Source organism: Lissotriton helveticus, chromosome 3_2, assembly GCF_964261635.1.
Source record: "Lissotriton helveticus chromosome 3_2, aLisHel1.1, whole genome shotgun sequence".
Lineage (NCBI taxonomy): Eukaryota > Metazoa > Chordata > Amphibia > Caudata > Salamandridae > Lissotriton > Lissotriton helveticus.
The window spans coordinates 293,327,462-293,343,079 of NC_136062.1; the positions used below are offsets into that span (position 1 = coordinate 293,327,462).

Genomic DNA, 15,618 nt, shown 5'->3' on the forward strand with positions numbered 1-15,618 from the left:
GGACCGTTCTCCCTCTCCTAATAAAGAAGTTTTCACATTTATCTTCCTGTTCTGGATTTTCCAAAAGTGGCGATGACTGATTTCAGAACACGGCACACACTGAAGCGGGAGTAGAGAAGAACGAATTTCATCAACAGAACCTAAGGAAACTATTGCTGTCCCTGGGAAGAAAAGGCATTTGGGAAGAGCCCACCCATTGAGGATTTGTTCAAGTACATATTTGGATAAACAACCTTATGGAACATATGATTCACAGTGAGTAGTGCTGGCTTTTCAACATACTAGTACCGGCCACACCGAGAGGAACTAGGCTGCGTTCAAGCTGAGAACATGGAAGGAGTTTCGGGAGCATTATCGAGCCTCGCGTGTGTGTGCAACCTATGTCATGGAAGCATTCCTAAACAGCTCAGTGGCATAATCTAGCCTCGGGCTGGACTGTTCCCATGAGGCACAGGGTCAAGACTGATTTGCATATGGCCATGTCTGAACTGGGGTGGCTTGGTGAGCAAAATAACGATGGATTAAACCCAGATCTGTGACTGGGGGTGAATGTTTTGCCATTGTGCAACATTCCGTCCATCATCTTGTGTGTTTTGCATAATCTAGCCTGGCGCAGCTAGCAACTCACCGTATTCTTCAGGGTGATCTGAAACGTCTCTGAGGCATTAACATGCATGTCTGCGTAATGCGTATGCATGCCTACATCCATGGTGAGCTTGGCATTGTGTGCATCATAACGCAGCCTATGTGTTGTTGTAATTGTCTTGTCAACAGAAATGATGAAGCTGCTTCAGCGTTATTCTTGATCAAAAGACATTATTTCAGCATAATTGATTGCCGATAAGTGTGACGGCTGCTATGAAAAAGAAAAAAGTGACTGACATTTATTTTAGAAGTAGCCTGCCATTCTGATTTTTTTCAGTGACAGGCACACCTTTATTGACTGTGCATTTGTCTTCTAATGCTTTTATAATATGTTACCAGTATTTCCTTGAGTGAATGATGGCGTGAGAGGGACGGACGGAGAAAGAATCGAGGAGGTCTTATGCGTGGATCAATGATGGCGTGTTTTATTTAAACAATACACATATTTGAAAAAGAGGGTCCTAGGGAAAAAATGTTAAACAACCTGAAAGTCCCCTATCCCCACCTACAACTGAAACAACAAAATGGGCGACTATCGGTCTGTACATAAACACATAAAGTGCACAATAAATTTGGGAGACTCAGAACGATACAAGAAAAACTCACTGTGTTTTAAAGTGAAACCCATCAGCCCACCTCAATGCCGGAACTTCGTCATCTGGGAAAAATCTTTCAAAGTATCAGTCAATGCAGTTCACACCTATCCAGGCGGAAAATACACTGCACTTGATTCATACCCAGTGGCGTTTAGTGGTGCTCATGATTTGCAGTGCACAAAAGAATGTGTGAAAAAAAGGATAACATTAAAATTGACTACTGAGATACAAAAAACGTTTTAATAGGTGCTACCTCAGTATCAATGTTAAAACCAACAAGCCGATAGTTTGAGAAAATAACTATCTAAGGCAATAAGATAAGGTCAACATGTTTCAGCCAAGTATGGTTTAGTAACCTGGCTTTCTTCAGGACCAATTGATAATCACGCTACTGGAAAAACAATTTTTTATTTACCAAAATATGTGCAAATATTATACCAACAAAATAAAGGATACAATATGCCCTACCAGATCCTGTTATGCAATAATGCATTATATTTCATTTTCACAGGAAGGGCTGTGTCTTTCCTACAAAAGAAAACAAAAGTTGGTATGATCAGTATCGTTCGCTAGTACAGAGAGAACCTATCCAATCTCTTGTTTATATCTTATACTGTCCCAAAAAGAGTTTATAGGACAGCCTGCTGCCCCATCTGTGGAAAGAGCAGTTGATTTCAAAATTCAACCCATTAATGTATATCATTGTAAATACAATTTAGTGGTCCTCACCCAGCTTTGTGTGGGAGTACACCTCACCTCACCAGGCAACTGCTCGGTAGATGAGGTCCCGCTCTGTATTGTGTATAGATAGAAAGGAAGCACACCACAGTCAAAAATACTAGTGTGCCTATCTCCCATCTTACATACAATCAACGAACCATTGCTGTTAAAAAACAAATGTTGATCATAGATGTGTAGAGGCAACCTGTACAGATATCTGAGGAAGAATGGAGTAGTAGCTAGGTGGTGTAAAAATGGGAGTGCTCAAAAAGAAAGCCGGGTAAATATATATTCTCGCTCCTTACTTCAGGTTGCGAGTCAATGGGCAGAGAAATGTGCTATTACAATGCAGTTCCTAGGTCAGCAAAATAATGTAAGGTATCTACATACAAGGGCACATTCACAGGTGTGGGCAGTCCTACGGACCCCTTAAAACAGAAGCCTTCTTTTTCAGGACAACAGTTTAAGGTTTAGTGCGTTCCCCTTCCCCAATAGCAAACACAAGAATGGTCCTATTGCCCTAGTACACCCGTGCCCCACAGCCCCCCTCCCTCTCCCTTCACACCCTTCCCTGGACCACGTACCATGGAAGCCGTAACTCTCCGGAGTTATGGCGGCATGAAGGCGTCCTCCGGGGGCGTCCACCAGACCTCTGACCAGGTCTCAGGCTCGGCAGGTACGTCGTCTTCGTCGTCGTCGTCAACCAAACCCTATCTCTTCTCACCGTTGAATAGCACCTATTTATGATAGGGAAAGCTGGAGTCTGAAGGGCTACAGTAATAAGTATGAGTCAGGCCAACTTCTATGGGCTCCTCTTTCTGGGGGCATACACGGGCTATATGTCCAAAGGACCCACAGTAATAACAAGGGGGTCCCTGTTGTGGAGGGGCCCGAACGGGTACGGGCATAGGACTGGGCAGAAGTGTGACGGTCTCTGTTTTGGAAGAGGGTTGCCGGGTCGGTCAGATGAGGTTACTCCACGGGCGTTTCCAATGGTTGTCATCCCGACCTTTTTGTAGCTCTTGTGCCCTATTAAAGGCGCTGGCTATGTCGATGCCCTCTCCAGAGTCAAACCTGTATGCTGGCGCACCCATTTCTGTACATGAGGATATAAAGAAGTCAAATACTGCTCAAGATACATTTTCTCCATGATTTCTTCCTTAGTCGCCATTTGGAGTTTCAACCATCTGTCCGCCATGTCCCTGACGCGATAAGCTAGAGCCCTAAGGGTTTCTTGGAGGCCTTCCTTAATCTGTCTCAGCTTTATGCGATAGGTGTCCTCATCAATACCTAGTCTTTCCAGTATGTTCCTCTTCACTTCCTCATACGGGGTAAGACCTTGGGGGTTAAAGGCCTGGTAGGCTGCTTGCAAGTCCCCTGAAAGAAGCGAACCCAGGTATTGTCCCCATTTTTCTAGGGATCACCCGGCAGCTCTAGCCATCCGCTCAAAGTTAGAAAAGAAAAAATCTGGGTCTTCTCCCTCTACATACTTCTGGAAGACCACAGAGGGGAGGCCTGTATGTCCCCTTGGTTGACTAAGGGTATCTGCTAATTTCCCAATGAAATTTTCCTGGGCATGGCTCTGTGCTGAGAGGGTTTTCTGCAGTTTTTCCCTGTCTTCTTCCGCAGCAGCTAGGAATTTTTCCATTATATGTCCCAATTTCTCTTGTCCCTCCACCATTTTCTGAAACGCGGCCTCCATTTTCCCCGATCCCACTTCTGACACCAGATGTTAGAGGGACGGGTGGAAAAAGAATCGAAGAGGCCCTATGCGTGGCTCAATGATGGCGTGTTTTATTTAAGGCACAGGGTAAATAACAAAAACAGGTAAGCTTCGGTGAGTTCTCTTTCCTGGTGGTTGGATTTCTTCTTTCCTTTCCGGGTAAGTGGTGGTGACGTTCCCCTAGTACCATAGGAAGAGAAGACACAAAAAAGGCGGTACGTCAGGTGGTCCGGAAATGCAAAAGAGTGTCTTAAATCAGGAAAGAGGGTACCGTCACCAAGGCTGTAGTTGGAAAACACCGGGTGCTCCAATTAAAAGAAAGTGCAGGATGCTAGGTGGTGTGAAATTGGGAGTGCTCAAAAAGAAAGCCGGGTAAATATATATTCTCGGCCCTTTCTTCAGGTTGCAAGTCAATGGGCAGAGAAGCATGCTATTACGACCCAATTCCTAGGTCAGCAAAATAACGTAAGGTATCTACAGACAAAGGGACATTCACAGGTGCGGGCAGTCCTACGGACCCTTACAACAGAAGCCTTCTTTTCCAGGACAACAGTTTAAGGTTTAGTGCGTCGCCCCTTCCCCAAAAGCGAACACAAGATTGGTCCTATAGCCCTTATACACCCGTGCCCCACAGTCCCCCTCCCTCTCCCTTTACACCCTTCCCTGGACCACGTACCACGGAAGCCGTAACTCTCCGGAATTATGGCGGCATGAAGGTGTCCTCTGGGGGCGTCCACCAGACCTCTCAACAGGTCTTGGGCTCGGCAGGTAGGTTGTCCTCGGGGGCGTGGCTTGGACTCCGCCGAGCATGGACGCCTGAGCCTTGAGCTCCGGGCCGGTCCCGGCGTTTATCCTGTCTGAAGCCTCTCCCGGCGGCGCCGACGACCCTGCGTGGTGCCTTGGGGCTGCGGAGCACCTCGGCGGCTGTTGTGTGTGGGAAGAACGCCTCGGGGGCACAGCACTCGGACGCTAGAGTGAGACTCCGCCTGCAGCGAGCGGCCATCTTGCCGGCGGCCTACGGCAACTGCTGGGTCCCCGGCCTTGATTTGTGGGAACCCGCCTGGAGCACTGATCCACCGCGGACGAGCGGAAGCTGGTGCTGGCCCGCAGACGGCTCCTTGGCGCGGGCACCCTGCGCTGATGCCCGCAAAACGCTGTGGCAGCTAGGTGGCGGCCGATGGTCGGGTGCAGAGGGACCCGGTGAGCTGCGCTGCATCAACATCGGTCCTGGGCAGCGGCGCGGAGCGACTGCCGGTGGGGAGCACCGCCTGGAGTGGTTCCGGTAGGCGCTGCTGACGTTGGAGAGTGGCGTGTCCGGACGATCAGCTGGCTGTGCTGCTGGAGGTGCGGTGCGGCCTGGTGCTGTGCGCGAACCCGTGCTTCGGGGACGGCGCAAAGGAGCCAGGTGCGCTGTGTGGTGTACGCCCGGCTGAAGCCGCGGGACTAGCGGCTGGTATGCCTGAACGTGGAGCGGGTCTTGCCCAGGGAGCACCATTCCTTGTTCAGCGCTGGTGAGGGTGATGGTACCTTAATCCCTGCGCCGCAGGGCTCTGAACTTGGACAGGGTCTGGATAGGTAGGGCTGGCCCGCAGGCACGAAGTTACCCTCGCGGTTGGCCACACCCTGGGGTGAGTGACTTGGGAACGCACTGCGCCCCCCCCAGATCTGGATTTCACTGTACTCGGCGTGGCACTACAGCTGTTGCACGCCCCTTACCGGAGGGAGCTGGGGCTGGCGAGTGGTGCCCTCGCTGGGAGCGGCAGGTGACGATAAGCCACAACTTCACTTTGCACGTGGGCTGGTGCCCAGACCTTCTTCCGCGGGCGGCCTACCAGACCGAGGTCCTAGTGAACTGACTGGCCTGGGTTGCGGAGAGCACGGCCCCCACTGCAGCCTGGAACGCGCTGCGTGGCTGGCATCTGGCGCACAGCACGACTGCGACACCCGGGGCTCCGCCATGGGGAAACCGCGGAAGGGAGCAGGAGCGCGCGGGCTGACCAGACGGAGGACCTGCCGGAAGCGCAGGGACAGAGCCCGACGGAAGACCAGAACGCGGGGCTCCAACAGCAGCAAATGGACCAGATCCTTAAGGCCATAGGGGACACTAGAGAAGCGCTGCGGCAGGACATTGCGCAGGTACCAACCAGCCTTGGCCTCCTGAAGGCGGACCACGACAAGCTCGCTGATCGGGTCAAATCTACGGAACTGGTGCTGGAGACGCTAGAGCCGGCCCGGAAAGCAGCGGATGCCACGATGGAGGACTTACTGCGCAGAGTGCAACATCTGGAAAGGAGAGCGGAAGATGCAGAAGGGCGCAATAGGCGCAATAACATTCGAGTGGTGGGTTTGCCGGAAAATATTGAGGGGAGCGACATGGTCTCCTATCTGGAACAATGGCTGCGAGATGTGGTGGCCCCTGAGGGCCTGACGCACTTCTACATGCTGGAGAGGGCTCACAGGGTCCCGGCCCGGCCCCTGGCTCCGGACCGCCCACCTCGGCCGGTGGTTGCGCGTCTGCTACATTTTAGGGACCGGGACATCATCCTGCGACAAGCCAGGTCGGCTGGCCCATATAGGGTGGACAACACATCGGTGTCCCTCTTCCCTGATTACTCCCAGGAGGTTCAACGTAGCCGCTTCTCCTTTCTGGCAGTCAAGAGGGCCCTTCGTGACAAAGGAATACAGTACTCCTTACTGTTTCCGGCGCGCCTGAAAGTGCTGGTGGATGGAGTGGCAACGTTTTGTGACACACCAGATGACGCTTGGCACTGGCTGGAACGGTACCGTGCGGGCAAAGACGGCGCCGGTAATTGGGCGGGGGCGGCGGAGGAGCGATCGAAACCGCGCAGGAGCAGGCGCCATCGGAAACATGTGCAGAACAGGAGGTCCCCATCGGCATCGCAGACAGAGCTGGAGAGGCAGGCTGCCCTGCAGGCGGTGTCGGTTATCTCTGGAGTGGCGACGGAGGCCCCATTGGTGGCTTCGGGCTCCCAGCTGGGTTCAGATGAGGTGGACCCTGAAGGTTCTGATGGGGGTTCGGAGAAGGACCCTGGGGAGCTGCCTCTGGTTACCCCCAGACGGCCGATGGATTCATGGACGAATGATACCCAGGTTGCCGGGCGAAGTACAGTAAGGGGGCATGCTCGACCTGTGGTGTTGACACTGGGGGGGACACTGGGGGTCCGCCTCTTGGGTTGCTGGGAGGAACGCTTTCTACTGTGTTGAAGGGGTGTTACTGAGGAGCGAGTGGGCCCTGGCGGACTGAGGACTCGGGGGAGGGTGGGGCGCCGCTGGGGGAGGGAGGCTATCATGGGCGGGATCGGCCTATCACGGAGTGGTGGGTCTCTTGCTGTCCGGCTGGGTTGGCGTAGCTTGTGAGTCTCTGGTAGTTGCCAGAGTTTCCCTCGTTAGCGGGGGCTGGGTTTGGATGGGTAACGACTGTTTGGAGCCTGTTCTGGGGGAGGGTGGGTTGGGAGTTGGTTGGGGCTGTTACACGTTAAAAGGGGATGTCAGTGTGCCGCTAGGATTGTGTGGGATTGGACTTCGGTATAGGCCTGCTGATGGCGGCTAGACTCGAATTGAAATGTATTACCTGGAATGTGCGGGGGATCAACTCCATGAGGAAGCGCTATAAGGTGCATGCATATTTGGTCCGCAGGGGGGCCAGGGTGCCTTTCTACAGGAAACGCATTTAACACAGGCGGAAGGGCAGGCGCTGCAGCGACGATGGAGGGGGCAACTCTTCTACACCACCTACTCCGCTTATGCTAGGGGGGCGCTGATATGGGTGCACGCAGGTGTTCCCTTTCAACCCATGACGACGATGGTGGACTCCGACGGAAGGTTTGTGGCTGTGCTGGGGCGCCTCGATGGCCGGGATGTTACACTTTGCAGTGTTTATGTCCCAAACTCGGATCAGGCTGCGTTCTTCTCGGCATTGTCGGGGAGGCTGGCGTCACTGTTGGTGGGCACAGTGTTTATGGGGGGACTTTAATTCGGTGCTAGACGTAGAATTGGATCGTTCCCATCCCCCGCTGGCGCAATCGATGGTGCGCAGAGCGGCCAGGGCCAGGAAGAATTGGCAGGAAAAATGGGACCTCTTAGATGCCTGGCGGACTCATCACCCTGCTGATAGGGATTATTCGTTTTACTCTGCACCCCATGACCTTCACGTGTGCCTTGACACTGGGCTTTGTACGCCCGGGGCCCAGGAACTCACACGTAGCAGCGAATACCTTGCAAGGACCATCTCAGATCATAATCCTTGCTTGCTCACAGTCCTCTGGTCGAGGCAGCGGCAGTTGGTCCCCACGTGGAGACTGAATCCACTGGCGCTGGAAGACCCGGTGTTTAACGCAGAGGTGCGGGAGGGCATAGAGCGTTACTTTCGGGAAAATGCGGGGTCCGCGACTACTAGGGCGCATGAGTGGGATGCCTTCAAGGTGGTGCTGCGTGGTGTGTGCCTCTCGACCACGGCGGGGGCGCGTCGGACATTGTTAGGTGATGTAGAGCGGGAGGAGGCCTCGTTACGACAGGCGGAGAGGGCTAGTCATGTTGAGGGGGGCAGTCGGGAGGAAGTGCTAGCGGCCCAGGAGCGGGTAGCCACTCAAGTTGAGAGGCTTTGCTGCCTTGATTATAGAGAGTACATGGTCCAGGCGCATGCAGAGAGGGATCGGGTGGGTACGTTGCTAGCATGGCTGGCCAACCCCCAATCCAGGGGTACACCGATATTATCACTGGCTACACCTGAGGGGGACCTGGTTCACTCGCAGAAAGATATCAACGGTCAGTTTCTGGCTTATTACGCGGAGCTCTACCGGAGCAGGCTGGCAGTACTTCCGGCTGGGCTGGATGCCTTCTTGGATGAGGCGCAGTTACCGCAGTTAACCTCCAAACAAGGAGACGCGTTGGGCGCTGCAATATCCTTGGGGTAGATTAGAGCAGCGGTTCAGCACATGGCCAGGAAGAAGACACCGGGGGCGACGGCCTACCGGTGGAGTTCTACGCCTCCTATATTGACCTCCTGGCACCTCAATTACATCAGGTGTACGGCGAGGCCTGGGAGCTGGGCAGGCTGCCGCCGTCGGCTAGGGAGGCTATCATAGTGCCGTTACTGAAAAAGGGTGGACTGCCTACTGCGAGAACGGCTTAGCGTCCGCTCTCGATGCTCACTGTGGACTATAAGGTGCTGAGTAGGATCTTGGCCACGCGGCTGTCCGTATATATGTGTACCCTGGTGCACCCGGACCAATCGGGATTCATCCCCACGCGGAACACCTCGACGTGCATACGGCGACTGATACGGGTCATGGATGTTGAGGGGGAGGGTCCCACGGGCGCGGCCGTGTTGTCAGTGGATATCGAAAAAGCTTTCGATAGCGTGGAATGGTTGTATCTGTTTTGCGTACGTCGGTTCGGGCTGGGAGACGATTTCGTCCGCTGGACGCAGCTGCTGTATAGCTCTGATACTGCCAGGGTCCGTACGGGCCGCTCAATATCTGCGGCATGCTCGGTGGAAAGGGGCACCCGACAGGGTTGCTCCCTATCTCCGCTCCTCATCGCGCTGGCGATCGAGCCTCTGGCAGCGTGAGCCCGGCAGGGGCAATATTTTGGGGGGTGCAGCTGCGCGGCGTCCCGCATTATATCTCCCTGTATGCCGACGACCTTCTACTATACTTGGCCGACACGGAGACTTCGGTGCGAGGTGCATGGGACCTCCTTCGGGAGTTTGGAGAATTGTCAGGGCTGCGCGTTAACTGGTCCAAAACCTGTTTATTCCCACTGACACCACGTAGCGCCCAGCCCGCGGAGTTGGAGGGACTGCGCTGGGAACCGGTGTGCCTACCGTACCTTGGTGTTTATATTTACCATACCCACTCACTCCTATAAGAGGGCAATGTGGGGAGAGCGCTGAGGGGCATTAGGGGCAGTATGGGGTTTTGGCGTACCCTTCCCCTGTCAGTGGCTGGCCGAATAGCGCTATTGAAGATGGTGGCCCTCCCGCGATTGCTATATTTCTTCTGCACGCTACCGGTGTGGATTTCGACCTCCTTCTTCAGGACGCTGCGATCGATGGTGATAGGGTTCATCTGGGGCTCTGGTAGGCGGCGTGTGGCCTTGAACACCCTACTCAGATCGCGGGAGGAAGGAGGTCTGGCAGTACCGGATTTTGAATGGTACTATCTGGCGGCACAGCTCCAATGGCTCACGCAGGCGGTGGCGCAGGAGTTTAGGGGCCCATGTTTTGTCCTTCATAGTGCTCCAGCAGAGGCTTCAGCTGGACCAGCTCACTCTTGAGGAGTGTACCCTTCGCCAATGCTGGCTGCGTAGCCAGAAACGGGTGGGATTTCCCACCCCGTATGCCCCGGAGATCCCTTTGGGCATGTGCACTGCCCTCCCTCATGGCGGAGATTGGTCCGCGCTGGCTACTTGGGAGGACCGTGGGGTCCACATGATAGGGTCTTGTATAGGGATGGTACGCTGTTGCCGTTCCATGACCTACAGGACACCTTTGATTTGCCGAGGGGTGACTTTTTACTGCATGCGGCTTTGGTGTCCGGAATCCAGAAGCATTGGAAGCTGGACATGGCAGAACCCCCCACGTCATTGAGCTGCCAATACATTACGATGGCCGCTGGCACTTTCAAGGCTGTCACCTGCCTGTACAGGAGAATGGCATTGCATGGACCGCCGCCTCTGGAAAGATTGCGGGAGCGCTGGGAGGGAGACCTCGGCCGGCAGATTTCGGAGGCGACTTGGTCTCAGCTCGTGCGCCGGGCCTGGAAAGGTACGCGCAATGTTCGGTTTCAGCTGGTCCAGTATTTCACGCTGCACAGGGCTTATTTGACGCCGGTTAAAATTCAACGGATCTTCGGGGGAGCACACTCAGTGTGCCCTCGTTGTAACGTGGAGGGGGCGGACTTTGGCCATATGTTCTGGTCCTGCGTAGGGCTCGGTACATTTTGGACCAACGTCATGGCCTGCTTAAATAAGATTACGGGACGTCAGGTTGACACGGATATGGGGGCTTGCCTCTTACTTTGGTTCCCACACACGCCAGCCACAAAAGTTACGAGTAAATTCTTTGATTTGGGGTTGATCATGGCCAAGAGAGAGCTCACAATGCACTGGAAGTCCAGGGGGGGCCCCAGCTTCATGAGGTGGCGGGGGAGTTTCCTACAATGGGCGAATAGTGAAGGAACTCTTAGATTACAACTAGCCAGACGCACCTCTAATGACAAAGCGCTAGATGCGGCCAGGGCGTGGGGCGCGCTGGTAGTGGACCTTCAGTCGCTGGTGGAAGCTGGTGGGGGTGGTGAGACGGATGCGCAAGCGAGTCAGGTCTCGGAGACTGGGGCGGGGGCAGCGGGGGAACGCACGGGGGCAGCAGATGGCTAGGTCCACGCACCCTGGTGCTTGGGAGGGTTAAGTGCTCTTGCTGACGGGGGTGAATGCCTGTTGAGGTACCATGTCATGTTATGCACTTTTCTGGATCACCGACTGGATGGCGGCTACAACTGTGAATGTTTTGGGAGGAGTTGGGCGCTACTGCACAAAAGTTTATGCCACTTTATGGGGAAAGCGGTAGGGAGCACACTGACAAGGGGGGGTGGGGGTAGAGGGGGAGGGGTGGGAGAATTGTTAGGACATGGAGGTTGTGGGTTATTGTTGCTTTTATCCTGATAAAGACTATGGTGTTGAATGCCAGTTTATGATGCATGGATGTAAGATGTTTGACCAAAACTCAATAAAAATTCGTTAAAAAAAAAAAAAAAGTAGGTTGTCCTCTTCTTCCTGGTTGACGGCGCCTGTCTGGGTTCGGTCCTCGTCGTGTCCAGGTGAAATCCGTTGCACGTCCTCCATTTCTACGTTCCACAGGCTCCACACGTCCGGTCTTCGACCGCCATCCTCCTCCCTCGCTGGTTCTTCCGGAGTCTTCTCACCTGCTGACTGATCTATTTCCTGAGACCTCTTCCCAGTGGCTCTTTTCTTCCTCTGGGGGTTCCTGTGGGGAAGAGGAGTCCGGGTTAATTAACCCTTGCCTATCGGCTGTATTCCGCTTATCTGGCGGCCAAGCGGCTTCTGGGTCGGAGTTGCGGTTTGCAATGGGGTTGAAAGCTGGCTCCTCCTCACAGATGGGCACACCCAAAGAAAGCCCATGCTTTTCATCATTTGGTTAACTGCTGACTGCTTCACAACTGCAATTTTTGTCTGATTGGGTACACATTTTATCTATTGCAATGTAATCCAATTTACAGTATAGGCTACCGAATTGTAATCAAATTTACCAATAAGGGATTAAACATGTCTTCGCAAGGCATTCTACAACCACCGATTTTTTTTAGACAGGCCTGGTCAACCATGTATGGCATTGGAGGATTGGAAAGACACATTCATGACCTTCTAAGAAGCAATTGGTGGGGATGTGCATGTGGCAAAAAGAAACTTAGCCATCTTAAAGCACAACTTAGGTATTGAAGGTAAAAAGGTATTAAAAACCTGGCCTGTGGAGGTGGCCTGTGGAGGGAAGAAATGGGGATGATGGGTTCGGACACTGGTGAGGATTTTTATGATACTGCATTGAGGGCATTGGAGGAGAATGATGGAAAAAAGAGTGTGGTTGTAGAAAGGCACAATTGTTTTCTCGCACCCAAGCACATGGTGAAACGGTTGGTCAATACATAGTGGCTTTACTTAGATTAGCTGTTACTTGCAAATTTAGAGACCCCAGGGATGAAATTATAAGAAATCAGATGATTAATAGAACGTGTAATTTGAAAATTCAAGAGAGCTTTTGAGTCTTAAAGATCCTACATTAGACAGGGCCAAATAAGTAGCTAAACGTATTTTAAACACTTCCTTATATGTGAAAGAATTGGGGGAAGTGAGTATGAAAGGGAATAATAACTGTGATAAAACATGTAGTGTATGTGCCATCAAAAAGACCATACATAAACCCAAGCCGGAAAACAACACAAATCAAAAATTCCATGATCATAATAAAGTGAGTTCTTGTTTCAGTTGTGGGAGTATGAGATACACCGTGGAATCAAGCAATTGCCCAGCTACCAACAGTACTTCTTTCAAATGTAAAAAGACAGGTTTTTTTTCAAGAGTGTACAGGAAGAGCCAAGTACCACAACTTAAGAAAACAGTGACTGTGTTGATAGATGCAAGATGCAAGCTGTGGATGTCAGCGCAAAAGTGACTGATGTGGAGGAGGTGGAGGTGCTAGTGGTTGGGGAAGAGAGAACAGTTAACATATGCATTTACCGCCCTCCCAAATGTCTGATCAGAATGAATGGTAATGAGGTGCAAGGGTGGGATGATTCCTGTTTTCCTTTCATTTGATTGATGTGCACACATGGAAAAGCATAAAAAAACGGAAGAATTAAGCTCTGCCAATGTGGAACCAGCGGGGTATTGTGGTGAAAAGCTACCTGTGTTGGGTTATTTTACAACAGAGTTGGAAATTCCGAACATGAAAGCCCAGGGGAAGGTGAATGTTTGCAAAAAAGGACAATCCTCATTGGGATGGAAGGAGTAGTGTGAATTGGGAATCGTGTTATATCCAAATCATCCCAAACAAGTGATGTTGACAGAAGCTCTATTTGAAACTGACTGGGTTGAAATGTTTCCTAATCTATTCAAGGAGGAGTTGGGATGTTTGACGAAGTGTGAGCATCGCTTTGCGTTAATGGAAGGGTTGGTACCTAAACTTAACAAGGTGAGAAATGTTCCATTGGCACCGAGGGGACCACTGAAGGACGAATTGGCAAGATTATGCAAAGAGGGGGTAATTGAGCCAATTGAGGCTTCTGAATGGTTGAATCCAATCATTATAGCTAGGAAGCCCAATGGCAAAATCTGCATGTGCATCAACCTTGGAGACCTTAATAGTTTTATATGGGTGGATCGTCATCCCTTTCTGTTGGCATGGGGTGAGAACGAAAGCCAGCACAACGTGATATTGAATGAGGTTTTATGCAGGTTAGAGCATTACCACAGGGCTGAAGAAGTGCACGTTTGGTACCAAGGAAGTGGAGTATCTGGGGCATATGTTGACACATGAAGGCGTGAAAACTAAACTCAAGTTGGTTGAAGTTATCGAGAAAACCCCTGCTCCTCAGGATAACGATCAATTGAGATACTTTTTATTTTTTTATTTTTAAATTAAATGACACATAATAATAAGCCGGACATCATACAGTGATATATGGACATATACATGCATGACATAATTCATATATGTACCAATAATGCAGAATTTCACGTATTACAAGTATCGAACATCCACGGCAGTCCCTGCATGACATCACTTGATGGCCTAAAATCATTAATATGCGTCCCAATCGGCAAGCCATTACAAATCAACCAGGATCTAATACAATTATAGCATTCTAACAAAAAACTTTTCTCCCAACTTCCCCGACCCACCCCGCATGCTCGGCCGTGTACACCCATCAGTAATATCTGTACATTTATCGCATTCGCATTTGCATGCGACTTGGCTCCAAGAACTGACACAAGCAACCTGCATAGTCTCGCCTATCCACACGATATAGCCCATAAAGATCGCGAGAAGCCCACAGGCCCCGCAGCCGTTGAGCAAGCCCCTATGTGCTAGTCCGAGTCTGGCTCAGTAAGACAAGATGTCTATCGCAGCGTATTCCTCTATCATTGCGTACCAGCCCAATGAAATCAGTGTTTTCCATAGGCCTCTATATTCCTTTTGTTGTAGTTCAGCCCCTTCCGCCCTACCCTATCTCAGCATTTCCGTTTGCCAGTCCTGCAGGGACGGGGCCCTAGTAGCCTTCCATCTTGTAGTTATGGCTCTCTTGGCCAGCAGGAGCGCGAGATTGGCAAAACGGCAGGCAGAGCCACCCTTCTTATCACAGGGCCCTAGTCCCAGCATGCAGTTTTCCAACATGTCGTTCTGGCGCACTGGGGCTATATCCATCAATATTTTACAGATCGTCGCCCAGTAGTGTCTCAGTCTAGGGCAGTCCCACATCATATGTACCGACCCCGCGTCTGGGGTGTGGCAGCATGGGGAGCCATCGTCCGCTCCCTGAAACATAGCTCTCAGTCTGTGAGGGGTTAAGTAAGCTCTGTGTAATATCATCAAGGAATCGCAAAAAGCGATTCCTTAAATGGTATGTAAGAAACAAGAAAGTTTTGCGAATTCACACTAAGAAATCGCAAATTACCACCAACTTGTAGTTGGTGCTAATTTGCGAATTCTTTTACAAATGCACTTTTTGCAATTTGTAAAGGTGGCATGTGACGCTCTTACATGCCCTTAGGGCATGTATGTATGCCATATGCGTGCACATGTCAATTTCAGGGGGTGCAGCAGGGTGTCCTTAAGACACCCTTGAAATTATTCTCAATTTGCGATTAACAAATTGCGAATCGCAAAGTGAGAATAATTTCCCATTCCTTCCTATGGGCCTCCTGGCCCATAGAAATGAATGGGAAATTATTCCTTAATTGCGATTAGCAATTTGCTAATCGCAATTAAGGAATTTTAAGAAATCGCAAAAAAATAGCGAATTTCTACATACATACTATTTTGCAAATAGCGATTCCTTAAAAATCGCTATTTGAGATTCGCAAAAGGGTATCTTGATACATCTGGCCCATAGTCCCATCTTAAAGAGTCAAACGCCTGTCTCAAGTCAAGGGATATACAGCCTTCCCTAGTTCCTGTGCCTATCGTGCCCAGCATGACCCGGTGGAGGCGCCTGATGTTGAGTGCAGTGTTCTTACCACGTACAAACCCACACTGATCGGTGTGTATCAGTGTGGGAATAAACTGTCCAAGGCGAGTGGCCAACAACTTACTGAGGATTTTATAATCCATATTAAGGAGCGACAAGGGTCTATAGCTCGATATGTGCAGCACGTCTCTCCCAGGTTTTAGTAAAGAGA

At 51.4% G+C, this 15,618-nt stretch overlaps 1 long non-coding RNA gene across 1 annotated transcript in view; it reads right to left on the reverse strand.

The window, feature by feature from the left end:
* The window catches only part of LOC144826670 (uncharacterized), a 418,667-nt gene that overhangs the window by 154,280 nt on the left and 248,769 nt on the right, over positions 1-15,618 (reverse strand). Inside the window, exon 3 of the long non-coding RNA XR_013609873.1 lies at positions 1,698-1,769. This is a non-coding gene — a long non-coding RNA (uncharacterized LOC144826670). The remainder of the gene's footprint in view (positions 1-1,697; positions 1,770-15,618) is intronic.